The following is a 14792-nucleotide window of genomic DNA, read 5'->3' on the forward strand; positions in this document are numbered from 1 at the left end:
AACACATGAGGGACCAAGGGGAACAGGTGGAAACACTTGGGAATCAGGGAAGACAATGAGATGCTTGACACGGGAGGAAGGGCAAGATATCTGAAACGAGAGAAGGTCAGTGCTTTTTCAAAATAAAACAGGAAATGACGAGACATGGAACAGAACATAAACCGTGACAATCTCTCTCTCTCTCTCTATATATATATATATATATATATATATATATATATATATCCTTCTTGTTTGTACTTGCATTTGGTATTTTTACTTGATATCTTTTATCGCTGTTGCTCAGACACTACTGTTGAATGAGATATGGGAAGTCATGTTTTGATGTAATTAGAATGTAAAAGCAGATTAGAAATTTATGTGTTTTTATGCTTATTATGTGGGGTTCTGTCCTTGTTGATTTCTTTGTATAGCGGACGTCAGATAAATTATTTCCATTGGCTTGGCCTCATCTATATAAACCTTTTTTTTTTCATTGGTCCACAAGAAGTTTAGGGTTTTTGAAAACTGCAACACTCTTGGATTATGTGTTGCATTTGTGTCTTTCAATGACATTTAGAGAGTTGTAATTAGTTGGACCCTTACACCCACGTCCTTCTTAAAATGGCTTCTCAGTACAATCATTTTTGGCCTGATGAAGATCTTGCCTCAAAACATTGCCAATGCACATTAATTTCTTATGCTCTTTGAGATTTGTTCATCCTTCTCCTATGCACGTTTCTAAAAAAAAACAGATGTGCTAAGAACTTTGCGATTCAAATATTGGAAAATAAATAAGAAATTTCTGTATTAAACTTAATGCAAAATGCATTTAAAATATGTGAGTGAAATATCAAGAACAAAATTGGAGGAATTGCTGTAAAATTTGGTCAGCCATACGGTAAGAGAAATATTGATGGTCATATTTCTTATAAAGAACTATCATAAAAACAAAAAAAAAACTATTTTACATTGTCCAGCTTTTGAAAAACAATGTTCTCAACAGATTCAGTTGCATTTAGTTCTTTATTAGTAAATCTTATAAACACTAAACCCTAACCCTATTGTGCCAAATTTTAGGTTAGCAGAGGCTCAAGCATGGCTGCATTAAAAACTTTACAGCATTCTCACAATAAAGAGAAACAGGAAAACAATAGCTTAATCAGCATTCTCACAATAAAGTATACTAACTTACTTACCAAACATCTATCAGTCCCATAGTTAGTTCAGATATAACTTTGCAAAAGACGTTACCTCCTTGCAACCCTTCATAAGAAGCCAGTCTGTTGTTAAATTTTACTGTTGTGTCATGAACTTTAACAATCAACAGGCTCACTGAGGCCTGTAGAGTCTGAGATGTAGATCTTGGGGTATTTCCATTTTGTCTGTGCACTGCATTGTTTGCTCTTAGAGTGACATTTGCAAGAACATCCACTTCTAGGAAGATCGACAACTGTCTATGACTGAACCTTTCTAATTTTACAATAAAGTGCAGTGTACAAATTGTTTGGAAATGGTCTTATAACCACTACTAGACTGAGGAGCAGCATCAACTAATTCTTTAAGATCATTGCTGATGACTTCCCACTCGGTGCTAACCCACACCTACCAAACTGCCAAAACTTCTTCTTTAAAGACTTGGTCACATTTACTAATTATTGATAATCAAGTGTATTCAATAAGTTGCACCAGGCGATTACTTTATTTCTGTGGGGTAAACTCAGTTTTAAATACAATGTTTCTGTGTGCTAACATGTTTTTTGTGAAACAGAAAATGAATGTAATGAGTGTAATATGTTCTATTCTGTTTGAATTGAATTGAAAGTAAAATGAATAGGTAAAAACCTGAGTAGTGACAGCATTTGCTCTCTGTATTTAACATGACTGTATGGTGTCTTAATACATATCTTCAGTATATTTACAACATTAATTCTTGCAAACCACACAAGGAAGTTGTAGCTGTAGAGACAGATCAGCTAACCAGACAAGCATCCTCACAGTAACCCTCATTCTGTGTCTGCTTAATTTTGGTAATATCACACTTTAATAGAAAATACATAGTGCTACTCTTTTATTCTGATCATTAGATTTGTAAAACACAAAGCACTGAGTTCAACAGTTTGTCCTATTATGTGCAGAGACGCATTTTAGTAGACAGCAGCTGAGAAGGCAAAGAATGGTCAAAAACTTCTATGAATATTTCAGTATGCTAAACTTTTTTCCATCAATATCAGGCAGCCACACAAGCTCAGCTCTCTGTCATCCTTCAAGCACACACACACACACACACACATATGTGCACACACACATGCTTATCCAGCAATTCCTATTAGGACATTGCACTGACCTCCATCCATTATGTACAGCCTAACCTTAATCATACCCCTAACCTGTAACCCAAACTTTACCAAAGGATCTAAATGAAAAGTGGAGGGACTAAATGCGTAACAGTTTGGCATGAAATCTATCTGAGAGGGATGTGCCTTAATCTTTACCTTTATCCAAATAAGGACTCATTTTCTATGAGTCATGAGTCAGAACATGCTATACTCTCAATAAATAGAATTTGTTTTGCCTAACATCCTCATGACAGTAAAATTTCACTGCAAGTAATTCAATTTATTTTCTGCTGTGGGCAGAGTGTAAAACAGACATGAACATATGTGATTGCTTTATATAAGTGTTCATATGTTAATTTAAGATTGTGTGTCACTGAAATGCAACCAAAACAAAAACCATAATGTATGTATTATACGTCAGCCAACAGCTGCTCTATGTGGCAATCATTCAGCAATTCAATCAATAATCAGGCAATCTTTCTCAGCTTTGGTCTTTATTTACAAGCTATTTTCACAAAAACTAAAAATGCTGAAATTGTGTAATATAGCTTCATATACATAACATTATGTAAAGATTCTTGGCACTAAACGTTTAAGTGCAGCTGCTATATTCTCACAAGTATTATGTTTTATACATTTTGTCATGATTATCAAATCTTGCATAGTTTGTTTTAACAGCTAAAGATAAGCTCTTGTACTTCATTCTACCGTATTTTCCAGACTACAAGTCGCTCTGAAGTATAAGTCGCATCAATCAAAAAATCCGTCACGAAGAGGGAAAAAAAATAATATGTCGCACCAGACTATGAATCGCACTTGTTTAGAAATTTATTTAAAAAAATCTGCATCCATGTTGATAATTCAAAGTAAACACAAGAAACTTGTGCTACAAAAGAAATGGACCAGACTCAGTGAATAATTCCCTAAATTCAACAATTAACCTTCTAATACAGACTCAGTACCTAATGAGGAACCTTCTGATCCCTATAGTCCCTATATAGACCAGTGAGCAGTACTGACCAACATGTCATCGGGGTCATCAGGTGGGAATCTCCTTTCATCATTGTTTTGTCTAGTTGGGCCCACGACACCTCCAGGAGGCTAGACAGTGATCACTGGCGTCCCAGAGTCACTCCCCTAATGTCAGCTATCACTGCTCCTCACACAACAACAACCATCTTTTCTTCCACAAGCACCATTATTATCAGCTACCACAGCCTCTCACCAACTGCACACTACTCAGAGTGGGGTGGGGATACAAACCCTGGTTTGGGTAAAGGATAGAAATAGATGAAGTAAAGATAAGTAGGAATGGGATTTAAACCCTGGTTCAGGTAGGGGGTAATGAAAGTAAAGAGGGTGCCAGAGACAAGAGACAAGACACACTAGCAGATTCAGCAGACAAACTCACCTAAACAGTCCTACAGTCACTAAGAATGCCAGCAAATACAAGGCCATAAAGGCCAACTCACTTGAAATGGCCACCTGGTTTCAAAAGGCTCACATGGGCCACACCCTCCACTTAAATACATCCTGGATTTGCTCCTTGCTTCTCCAAAGAGTCTGTTTACCCTAAGTGTTCCCCCATGTGGGCCCCCAGCTACTATTGCTTCTTCTAATCCAAATCCACTGACGGGACCTTCATTGCCCCACTTGGGACTGGATAGTGTAGCAGTAAGATTGCCACCTTTCATGTGGGTGGCCTGGGTTCAAATCCCCTGCATAAAAAGTACTACCTCCAGCAGGGATCCTCAGGCAAGACCTTCTTACACTACCTGCCTACCAGTATAAGTCACTTTGGATAAAAACATCTGACATTTCCTTCACTATTTTTCTTACACCCAACTCCCTCAACAATGAAACAGCAGACTTTGCAACAAATCCTCTACATCCTACTTCCACAGATCCTAACTTTCCATCCTCGCTGCTCTCCTTCTGCCCCTAACTCTATATACCTAAGCTTTTTCCTTTCGTATGCTTCTACTACTAAGTCCTCCCAAGGAATAGTCAGCTCTATGATATAGACTCTCTTTCTACTCCTAGACCACAAGACTATATCAGGCCTTAGATTTGTAGAGGCTATTTCCTGGGGAACAACAAGAGCCACTGCCTTTGTACCCCTTAACATTTCCTCCTGTCTACAAACCTGCTCAACAACTAGCTTTCTCTTCTCCTTGGGACCTGCTCTACTCCACGCCGGTTTGCCTGGGCTAAGCCCCAAGCCTCCCTGGCCTATTTGAACATTACCCACAATCTCTGTAAGTCTAAGAGTTGCTTCTGCCTCCTGAGCTGCAATTTTTGGATTCCATTTCCTCCTGTTGGTTGGGTTTGGAACTACCTTACTAACTACAACATCTCTACTGCCAGCTAACAGGAGCTCTGTCCTAACTTTAGTACATTTAAACTCCTCTACTAGACGAGATACTGGGAACTGGAGTATGCCTTTCCCATACAGTGCCACAGTACTTAAACATCTAGGAACACATTGCCACTTCCTAAGCTAAGAGCTAACTAATCATTTACATTTGCAACAGATAATGGAATCTCATACACAGACAGTGGCCACATCAACCTAGGAAACAATCCAAACTGCAGACACCACTGCTTCAACTTTCCTGGAAGCCCTGATTTATCTATTCTATCCAGTCCCTCAGCAACATCTTTCCAAAACTGCACTGCCTGCTCTCCATCATTCAAGTCTGCCTGTTACCACCTACCTAAACTCTTTACTGACTTTTCCCTAATTATTGGAATTTTTTCTTAATCTATAACAAACTTTCTATCACTTAATTTCCCTCTACTTATTGAGATACTTCTAGACTCACAAGGTTTGATTTTCATACCAGCCCACTTTAGATTTTTATTAAGTCTCTCAAGTATTCTCTTCAGACATGGCACTGTTGTAGTCACCAACATCATATCATCCATGTAGGCCCTAATTGGTGTGAGGCACATGCCATCCTGACGTCTCTCTCCACCTGCAACCCACTTAGAAGCTCTAATGATTATCTCCATCGACATTGTAAATGCGAATGGAGAAATCGTACACCCTGACATAATGCCTATTTCTAGCCTCTGCCAACCTGTTGTGAAACCTGCTGTACTTAGGCACAGTCTAATATCCTGGAAATATGCTCTTACTAAGTGAGCAACTACTACAGGCACTCTAAAATAATCAAACACTTTCCAAATAACGCTGTGTGGCACTGAACCAAAAGCATTTGCTAGATCCAGAAATATAACATGCAAGTCTTTTTTTCTCAATCTTGGCTGTCCGCATCCGAGGCCAAATCATGCTAGTGTGCTCTAAACACCCTGCAAAACCTGGTATTCCTACCTTCTGACCAGTAGTATCCATTAAGCTATTCCTTTCTAAATAACTAGCTAATCTCTGTGCAACTACACTAAAGAAAATCTTTCCCTCTACATTTAGGAGTGAGATCATCCAGAACTGACTCAGATCCAAGAACTCTTTCTCCATTGAAATAAGAACACCTCCTGCCTTACCCAATGCTCTAGCAATACACTGTTTCTCCCTAACTATTCTTAATTGCCCATACACAAAAACTTTAGGATATTAGGTGTACCTTTACAAACCCGGTAGGGGACTCCGTTTGGCCCTGGGGCCGACGAAGCCTTTGCATGCCTGACTACCTCCTCAACTTCACCTAGGTGGTCTAAAATCCATCTTATGAGCTATCTCTCCTAATGGTGGCATGTCAGGTGCAAGGCCTACTACTCTGCCTAAGATCTGAAAATGTATTTCTTAGATACTCTTCCACCTCTGACTTTAACAATATGATCCGATGACACGTTGTGTTCAGTTACCTGCTTTTCAATGTACTCACGGAAACTGCTGGCCTTGGCTTGAAAGTCTACTGGTAGTTTCTGACACACCATTGTCCGTGCATATTATGAATTAACATTTAAAAATATGTTAAATTATATATGTTTTGATATATAAGTCGCACCGGACTATAAGTCGCAGGACCAGCCAAACCATGAAAAAAAGTGTGACTTATAGTCTGGAAAATATGGTACTTAAAATATTCCACTAAAATATGCTTTGGTCACTGTCATTCCTCTTGTTTGCTGATACTGGGATCCCTTTGTGTCTCTGTAGCAACAAAACTTTCTCAGATTTCCTAATAACAGCTTGTTTGGGCAGAGGGTAATACATATATAAAATTGTGACTGAAAAAACTATCTGAAAACGGAAAAATCTACAGTATTAATACAAAACAACTGTACATTTTTTTATTAAGAAAGGGTTGCCACCACAAACACATATTCTAACATAGCATAAAATGAACAGGTTGGTTTGGAACTTCATAATTGTTATGTCATCCATTAAGATTGTTGTACTTTGTTAAATTTAAGACTTTGGAGATGACTATTTTAGTGTTGTGTATAGGAAGCCGAAGCTTTAACAATGTTCAACCAGTTAAAATGATTTTAATCATACAATTTTATACATTTGGTTATTTGATTTATACAAACCGATAGTCTTCGCTTGAACTTGGGGCTGGTCTAGTAGTTTACTGCCTCCAACTACATTTAAGCGCATAATGTTTTGAAAGAATATAATTTCAACTAAAAAACAGAAGTTTGTTGAAATTATAATTGTTTATCTTGTGGAGGACCGCAGAGCACCCATCAGTTATGTATTTTCCACTTTGGCTCTCTATTTCAAAACATAATCAGCCTCCATGTTTTCATCTGTGTTAGTATATACTAACCCTTAGGAGTCTGTAATATAAATGCCCCTTATTGCTATATCTGCTGACAATAACCTTTTAAGGCACTTCAAATAACCTGATACACCAGGTATTTCTGCTATGAAATACTGTTTCAGTAATAAAATCTGATAAGACCCCTTTGTGCCTAGAGTTCACAGTTCTTTATTCAGCTTTGCTATTAGGGTGTATTTTTGCAAAAAGAATTAAATCCACTTATGATGGTATTAAAATGCCTTTATTTAAAAAACATCATAAAAATTAAATATATACATATACATATATATACACATATATACATGTATATATACATATATACAATTTTAAAAACAAAACACAAAATAGTCTCCAAAACACTCCAATCAATCAGAGACCCAGAAGGACACACTTGAGAAAACACTCTTGACAAAGGCTCTCAGTGTACACCTCAGTCATGAATGGCACATATGAAACAGAGCTATTGTTCAATTTTAGCTGCATTCAATGGTTAATTTAGTTACTTCCTCTGAGCTGCAGGCTTTATGAATATATATGATACGGTGGGGGACTGTTACAACTCTATCATCTAACTGTGCAAAAGAAATACATTCATTAAAAAGATGGAGAATCAGATCAAATCCCAGTAAAATGACTAGATGAAGAATATTGTATTATCAAGAAAATCAGAATAGAAGTGATAAGACCTGCCAAGGGACAAAACTGAAAAACTATGATGGGATTTAGGAAAACCCAAAATTGAATTTTAAACAGAATTATTTTGATGAAAGACTGTGTCACAAGAGGGGGAGCAGGATAAAGGCACTTCTTAATCTCTTCTCTGCTTTGCATGTTTGAAAATTATTACATGAATATAATTAGACAATCGAACCAAATTGCATTATGTGGGTGTGAGAAACACCATAGACAGACAGTTCCCACCCAACACTTTGTTAGCTCCAGATGTGGAATGTGGCAGACGTTTGTCCTAAAGCAGTAATTACAGACTCTATTTCCTCTCTCCTTGAGTCAAGGCCAGCCTGCCAAAACCAAACTCAACCCACAATCTTTGCTCTCAACATCTAGCCGAAATCACAGAACCACCGTGAGGTACTGTTACAATATATTTTATTTGTATTGATTACGATCTACTAACAAAAATGCACAAACTCATTTGCATCAGAGGTAAAGAAAAAGAAAGCAAACACACATGGGGAGCTACAAAAAAACTAAGACTAAATTCAAAGATGATTGAAGAAAATCTTGAATAAAACCAGAATGAGGAAATTAAAGTGTTACAGAGGAAAGAGAAAATAGAAAATTTAGGATTAATTGGTAAAGTTTTGCTTTACCAACCAACCTTAATATTTGCTCACAGGGTTTACAGGGGAGTGTAGATAAGTAATATATGTTCATATGAACATATCATGCTTCTGCAACATGTCTTTGTCAGTTTACCGTAAAGACCTCCCATTGTCCTAGCTGACAGCAAGGTTTTTTTCTACTGCTTCAAACATGGTGGCTGAAAGAGAATGTTCCTGAATGAAACTTAAGTCTTGATAAATATTCATCCATCCATTTTCTATACCTGCTTAATCCGTCGGTCGGGTCGCGGGGGGGCTGGAGCCTATCCCAGCGGTCATCGGACTAGAGGCGGGGTAAACCCTGGAGAGGTCGCCAGTATAGCTTGCCATTATTCAAAGTTAAATAAAGTATACTCAATGGGAAGTACAATGTGGGGCCGGGAAAAAGAACCTCAGCAACATCAAGAACAGCAAACATTAGCTCACCACCCAACATAGAACTCGAAACATAAGCAAACATGTGCCCGCTTTACACATAATAACGCAAAACAACTTGAAGGCGTGGGATAGGGGTAAGCCCAGAGAGTTGCTATGTCTGGCTCTCAACCAGTGGCTCAGTTCGCATTTCATCGTGATACCACAGCAGGTTGCCACGGAGAACACCTTGATTGGGTCCCAGTCGGAGTCAACAATCACCAGGTGTCCGAAGAAAGGGAAGGGGGGGAAATAGTTCAGAGTGTCTAGCAACAGCAACCTCAGGGAGAGTTGTTTCAGCAGCAGCCTTGGCCAAGGCTGGTGTCAGGAGAGCAGGAATGCAGATTAGATTATGATTGTTGGGTTAGGGCGAGTAGTCGTATTTCAATGGACACAACTTACTCTGTTTGTCCATTCTGGTCACAAAATTATCCATATGCCTTTGCAAAGCCACAAGCTTCTTCAAGATGTTTTCCATATTGTGGTTAATGACCAGTCTGTCAGTTCAAATAGCTCTGCCCACTGCTTCAAACATGTTGGGCAGCTTGGGGCCTTTGACCGCTGTCTCCGACTTCCGAATTTTTTGATACACCAGGGTAATGCCTAATCCAATCAGCAGATAGCCCGTTATCATGGTTCCGAATATGTAAAGATCCTCAATGTCCTCAATGGAAAGGATCGCCAGGCACACGACCCTTCACTGCTCCCAGGAGTCCCTCATGTAATCAGCAGTGAAAGTTCCATCAGGACATGTGGGTTCCCCTGGACCCAAATTTTTTGTCCAGAAAATTCTGTCAAATGTGTAGAGAGACCAGTTGACCAATTCCATGATTTTAATTTTGAGAGCAATGTGGAGAGAGGCACCAAAGTTTGAGACAAGACAGGACAAGATGTGAAGAGAAGCAGGGAAGTTAGGGGAGAGGGAAAGATAGAGGAGAGAACAGAAATGCGACTGCCTTAATTGAGAGCCGGAAGGGAAAAACACGCATGACGGGACGCATATCAAAAGTCATCAATGGTCGAGTCTGTTTGTCAATCGAAAGAAAGTCCACTCCATCAACACACAGGCTGTTTTTGATGCAAATTTTAACATTGTTGATGTTGTTGCAAAGTGGCCTAGATCTACCCATAATGGAGAGCGGTCTGAGGCAGCTTTTTGAGAGGCACTATGTACCAGTTGGATGTCACTTGCTGGGTGACAGTGGCTATCCCTTCAAGACGTAGCTCTTGACACCCTATCTCAATCCACAACCGGGAGCGCAGTTATAACATGTAAATGATTACACAGATTACGCTTAGCCCTATACATAAAAACATCGTATTGGCTCGTTTTCTGCTTTTATTTTATTTTATTTAATTTTAATCCATATTTATTAATTCCAAATTTCCCCTAAATTATCCCTCTCCTCTACAGCAGAAACTGGGCCAGCAGTTGGTCCTGGCCTGGGACCAATTAGGGGATCGCTTGCGTTTTACGGTGTCTTCACTTGTTTCACTCATCATGACTTCAACAGCTGATATTTAAAGGGTTTAAATTCTGTAAATATGCTCATTGGATAATTGACAATTGTTAACTACCTCATTGATTAAATGCAGTTGACGTATTTGTATTGTTTGCTTTCTCTCTTTAACGTGCATAACGTCATTATCGTAGTCTGCACAAACTTGTCATCATGCATGTATTCTGCTAACTGCATTGTCCATAACTATTTGATAGGAGTTCATTTGTAGCCTAGGCCATTTCCTCGTTTTTCGTTAATTTAGTGGGCTCATTTGTGGGATGTTGCGGAAGAGTTTCCCCGAGACCGCCTGCACTCAAACAACCGATCACCGTACTGAGCGCTTCTAAAGTTGTGCACGAGAATCGACATGATCGATTGCAACGGTGCGTCACTCTTAGTTAACTCTTAGTGATTTATCCTTAGTATGAGTAGGTCTTAGCTTTATGAATGACTTTTTAGGAAAAACTTCTACGTAAAATGTTTAAGTGCAAGTTAGGAGCACTCCTAGCTGTAAGATAAAAAGCTTTGTGAATACAGCCACTAATCTATAAATGACAGAAACGACAGCTCTCTTTAAATGAGTCAGCTCGTCAGTAGGTGTAGGGTTACTGAGTGGAGATTCTGCTAACAAGTCCCCTTCTTTACATCTTTACCTCCCTACCACGATTACTCATACATAGGTTTCTTTCTCTTTTTAAGCCTTTATTGATTCCGATTCCTATTGAGTCTAATTTTATTGAAAAAAGATTAGTGTTTGATTAGGGCATACCTGTTGTTAATTTAGAAGGACCTTAAGTGGTTAGAGCACTTGATGGCAAGTGTAACTTACACCACAGTGCCCATTAAGCTATTAATTTCATGTAACCATTAAGAAGATATCATGCTGTATCTCATGCCTTCCCTGTCTTCAGCTTTGGTATTAGGCTATCCCTGGCTCAGTCTGCATAACCCGCTTATTGATTGGCAGAATCGTTGTTAGTTTGACCAAGTCTTGCTATTCATCATGTCTCTGCTCTTCCAACTAGTTTTCCAAATAATAAAGAGCCCATCATTGAGACTCCAGACTTATCTAATGTCCCCCAGATTCATCATGACATGGCCGAGGTTTTCAGTAAGGAAAAAGCTTTATCTTTACCTCTTCATCAATCATATGATTGTGATTGTGCCATGCCCATACCTCACCCATCCTGAGCAAGCTACCATGGAAAAGTAAAATACTGATTTCTTGGTGGCTGGCATCATTTGACCTTCTTCCTCTCCTCGGGGGGCAGGCTTCTCCTTTGTAATAAGAAGGATGGAACTCTTCAACCATGCATTGACTTCCGAGGGTTTAATAACATCATGGTCAAACACAAATGTCCCCTACCAGCGCTTAATTCTGCTTTTGAAATAATCAATGGAGCCCAAGTTTTCATCTAACAGAACCTGAGAAACAACTACCATCTTGTCCATATCTGTGAAAGTACCAAGTGGAAAACCACCTTTAACATTCCTCTTGGCCAATTTGAATATCTCATTATGCCCTTTGGCCTCAACAATGCTCCTGCCATTTTCCAAGTCTTAATGAATGACATTTTCAAAGACTTTTAAACCTCTTTATGTTCGTCTACCATGACGACATTCTCATATTCTCACGCAGCCAAGAAGAGCACATCCGTGCTGAGAGAAGGTCTCGTACGTACGCTCTTAACTTCAGTCTGTAAACGACCTGCGTAAATGATGAATGTCATTTCATCTCCACAAGCATATTTATACAGTCTTGGAACACACACTGTCTTCCAAGAGCCTGACGTGCTAAGGCTTCTAAAAGTAGCAAGTTCATACGAATGGTTGTTGCATGAGGCTTGATGAGGCAATATTGTTCAGCAGGGCACAATCAAAGCAGATCCAGACAAGGTAAAAGTAATTGCAGAGTGGCCAACATCTTCCACAAGAAAAAACAGTTACAAAGTTTCTTGGGTTTTGCCAACTTTTGCTGACAATTCATCAAGAACTACAGCAGTACAGAGACTCCCCTTAAAGGACTAACATCTTCTATCACTTTCTCATGGACAACTTGAAGCAGAACAATCTTTCAATTAATTAAAGTCATGTTTTGTTTCTGCACCCATTCTCACACAGGCTGATCCCTCTAAACAATTCATAGTGGAGGTAGATGCTTCTGTTGTAGGAGTTGGAGCTGTCCTCTCTCAGCATTTTGATCAGGACCGGAAACTTCATCCCTATGCATTCTTCTTTTGACAGTTGAACCCTGCTGAAAAGAATTATGATGTGGGCAGTCAGGATTTACTCACCATCAAGCTTGCTTTAAAGGAATGGCAGCATTGGCTTTAAGGTGCAAAACATCCATTCATTGTCTGGACCAACTATAAGAACTTAGCTTACTCGAGGTCCGACAAAAGACTCTTGCAAAGTTTGTTGGGCTCTGTTTTTTGAAAGGTTTCATTTCACTATATCCTATCACCCTTGTTCATAAAATGTCAAGCCCTGTGCGCTGTCACAACAGTTTACAACCACAGAATACTCAAAATCAGACACCATCCTTCCATGCTCCTGTGTAGTTGCCATCCTTTCATGGGAAATAGAGGAAAAGGTCAAACGGGCTCAGGCTCAATGGGATAGACCTGGCCCACATAATGGACCACCCAATAGTCTGTATGTTCCAATCACTATGAGATCACAAGTGTTACAGTGGGGGTACTCTACATGTGACATGCACTTATCATCCTTGTATTTTTTATTAATACTTTGCACTGCAGCCACTGGAACTTGAAAACATTTAAATATGGCATTATAGCCCTTTCCTGACTTGTGAGCAGCCACAATGCGCAGCCACAGGTCCTCAGTGAGCTCCTTTGTCTTAGCCATGACTGTCCACAATCCAACTGCAGAGAGCTGCTGTTTTTCACCTCTTGAGTTGATTAAAACAGCTGTTCCCAATGAATCAGGGTAATTAGGATGCTTTAGAATGGCTTGGACTATTTGCAATGGTATAGAAGTTTGGATTTTCCCCTTAGACAGTTTGCAAAGGGTATAAATAATTTTGGACATGCCACTTTTTGTTCAAATGTAAATAAAAGCTGAGAAATATTATTTTCCACAATGATGCCTCTTGTACATCATCTTATTGTCTTCTGGTGAGATGCCTGTGTCATTTACAAGCAAGAAAAAACTTCCTGGTTTAATAAAAGTAACTTAAGACAAAATTTGCCAGGGGTATGAATAATTTCAGGCTTGACTGTATATTTATATATTTTTTAGTCTGACGGATTTTCTGCTGACAATTTCATTGTAATGCTCTTTTACAATGACAATCAAAACTATCTATCTATTTGCCAAAATGGTATACGTAACATCAAAAGGGTATACGTAAACTAACACTTATAAAACATAATCAGATTTTGGGTCTTATCCAAAGATTATAAACTACAGTAGAAGTGTATTCAGTTTATTTGGATACATTACAATGTTGCATCAAAAATACTAGAGATGACACAGGTCTGCAATCTCCATTTGTCAGAAAGCTGTCTTACAAATTTTTCCCATTAACAGCTTAGTTTTGCAACGAATTATAAACTCTGATGCTTGCATTGGACATTGCACAAGTTCAAGCAGGCATGTCCAATAACGCCATTTCTTTTCATGTGTTTTCTGGCAAGACTCTGGACCAGCAGAGGTTACTTACCTGCTGCAGCCATCAATTCTCACCAGCCATTTGACCCAAAAAAACTGCTGGGTTTGACACTGAACTTATAATGAAGACTGACGCTATTCAATCCATTTATCTAACCTCTCAAGGGCATCTAGATACGTTTATTTTTTTCTCATTTGTTTTCTCTATGTCCCATCATTATTTGCAATTCATGCCACCAGTGAAAAAGCCATGACCATGCCATTTTTCTGGGAAAATGCATAGTGTCTGAGGCACATGATTCAAAAAGCAGGGAGGCAGCTTTCCCATGGAGGCAGATGCACACCGTTACAGACTTCTTACATAGTCACCTCTCATGCGATGAGTCCCAGGCAGACTATCTCTCTTCCCTGGAAAGAAAGACATTACTCCTTTTAACACATGCCTTCAAGCCCGTATTGATGCACTTGCACATGACATTGATGTTGCCCATCAGTGTCATGTGTGATATTACAGAGGCATGATGGGGTTGGTTGAAACTGGTCAGGTGCTGATAGCCCTCTGAGCTGGCAATGGCTGAGAAACCTATCAGCCTCTGAGCTGAAACCAAAGTAAGTGGAACGTTATCTTTGTTCCATTAGAACTGGACATCTTTGCTCTATTTGACATTATTATATTTCGGTCACACCGCGAACATTTACCCCTTTATGAAGTCTCTATAAGTTGAATAAAGATCTAAAGTTTCTGTCCTTTTACTGATACAGTTTGAGTTAACCTGAGTAATCTGATATATATAATGTGACAAAAATGGCATTATTGCATAACATGTAAAACCATATTTATTTTACAAC

General features: G+C 39.0%; 1 protein-coding gene across 1 annotated transcript in view; it reads right to left on the minus strand.

The window, feature by feature from the left end:
* The window catches only part of dok4 (docking protein 4), a 172570-nt gene that overhangs the window by 145385 nt on the left and 12393 nt on the right, over positions 1–14792 (minus strand). The gene's annotated exons all lie outside the window — the stretch shown is intronic.

The sequence above is a fragment of the Leuresthes tenuis genome, unplaced genomic scaffold (assembly GCF_036924035.1).
Source record: "Leuresthes tenuis unplaced genomic scaffold, fLeuTen1.0.hap1 SCAF_2, whole genome shotgun sequence".
NCBI classification, from domain to species: Eukaryota; Metazoa; Chordata; class Actinopteri; order Atheriniformes; family Atherinopsidae; genus Leuresthes; species Leuresthes tenuis.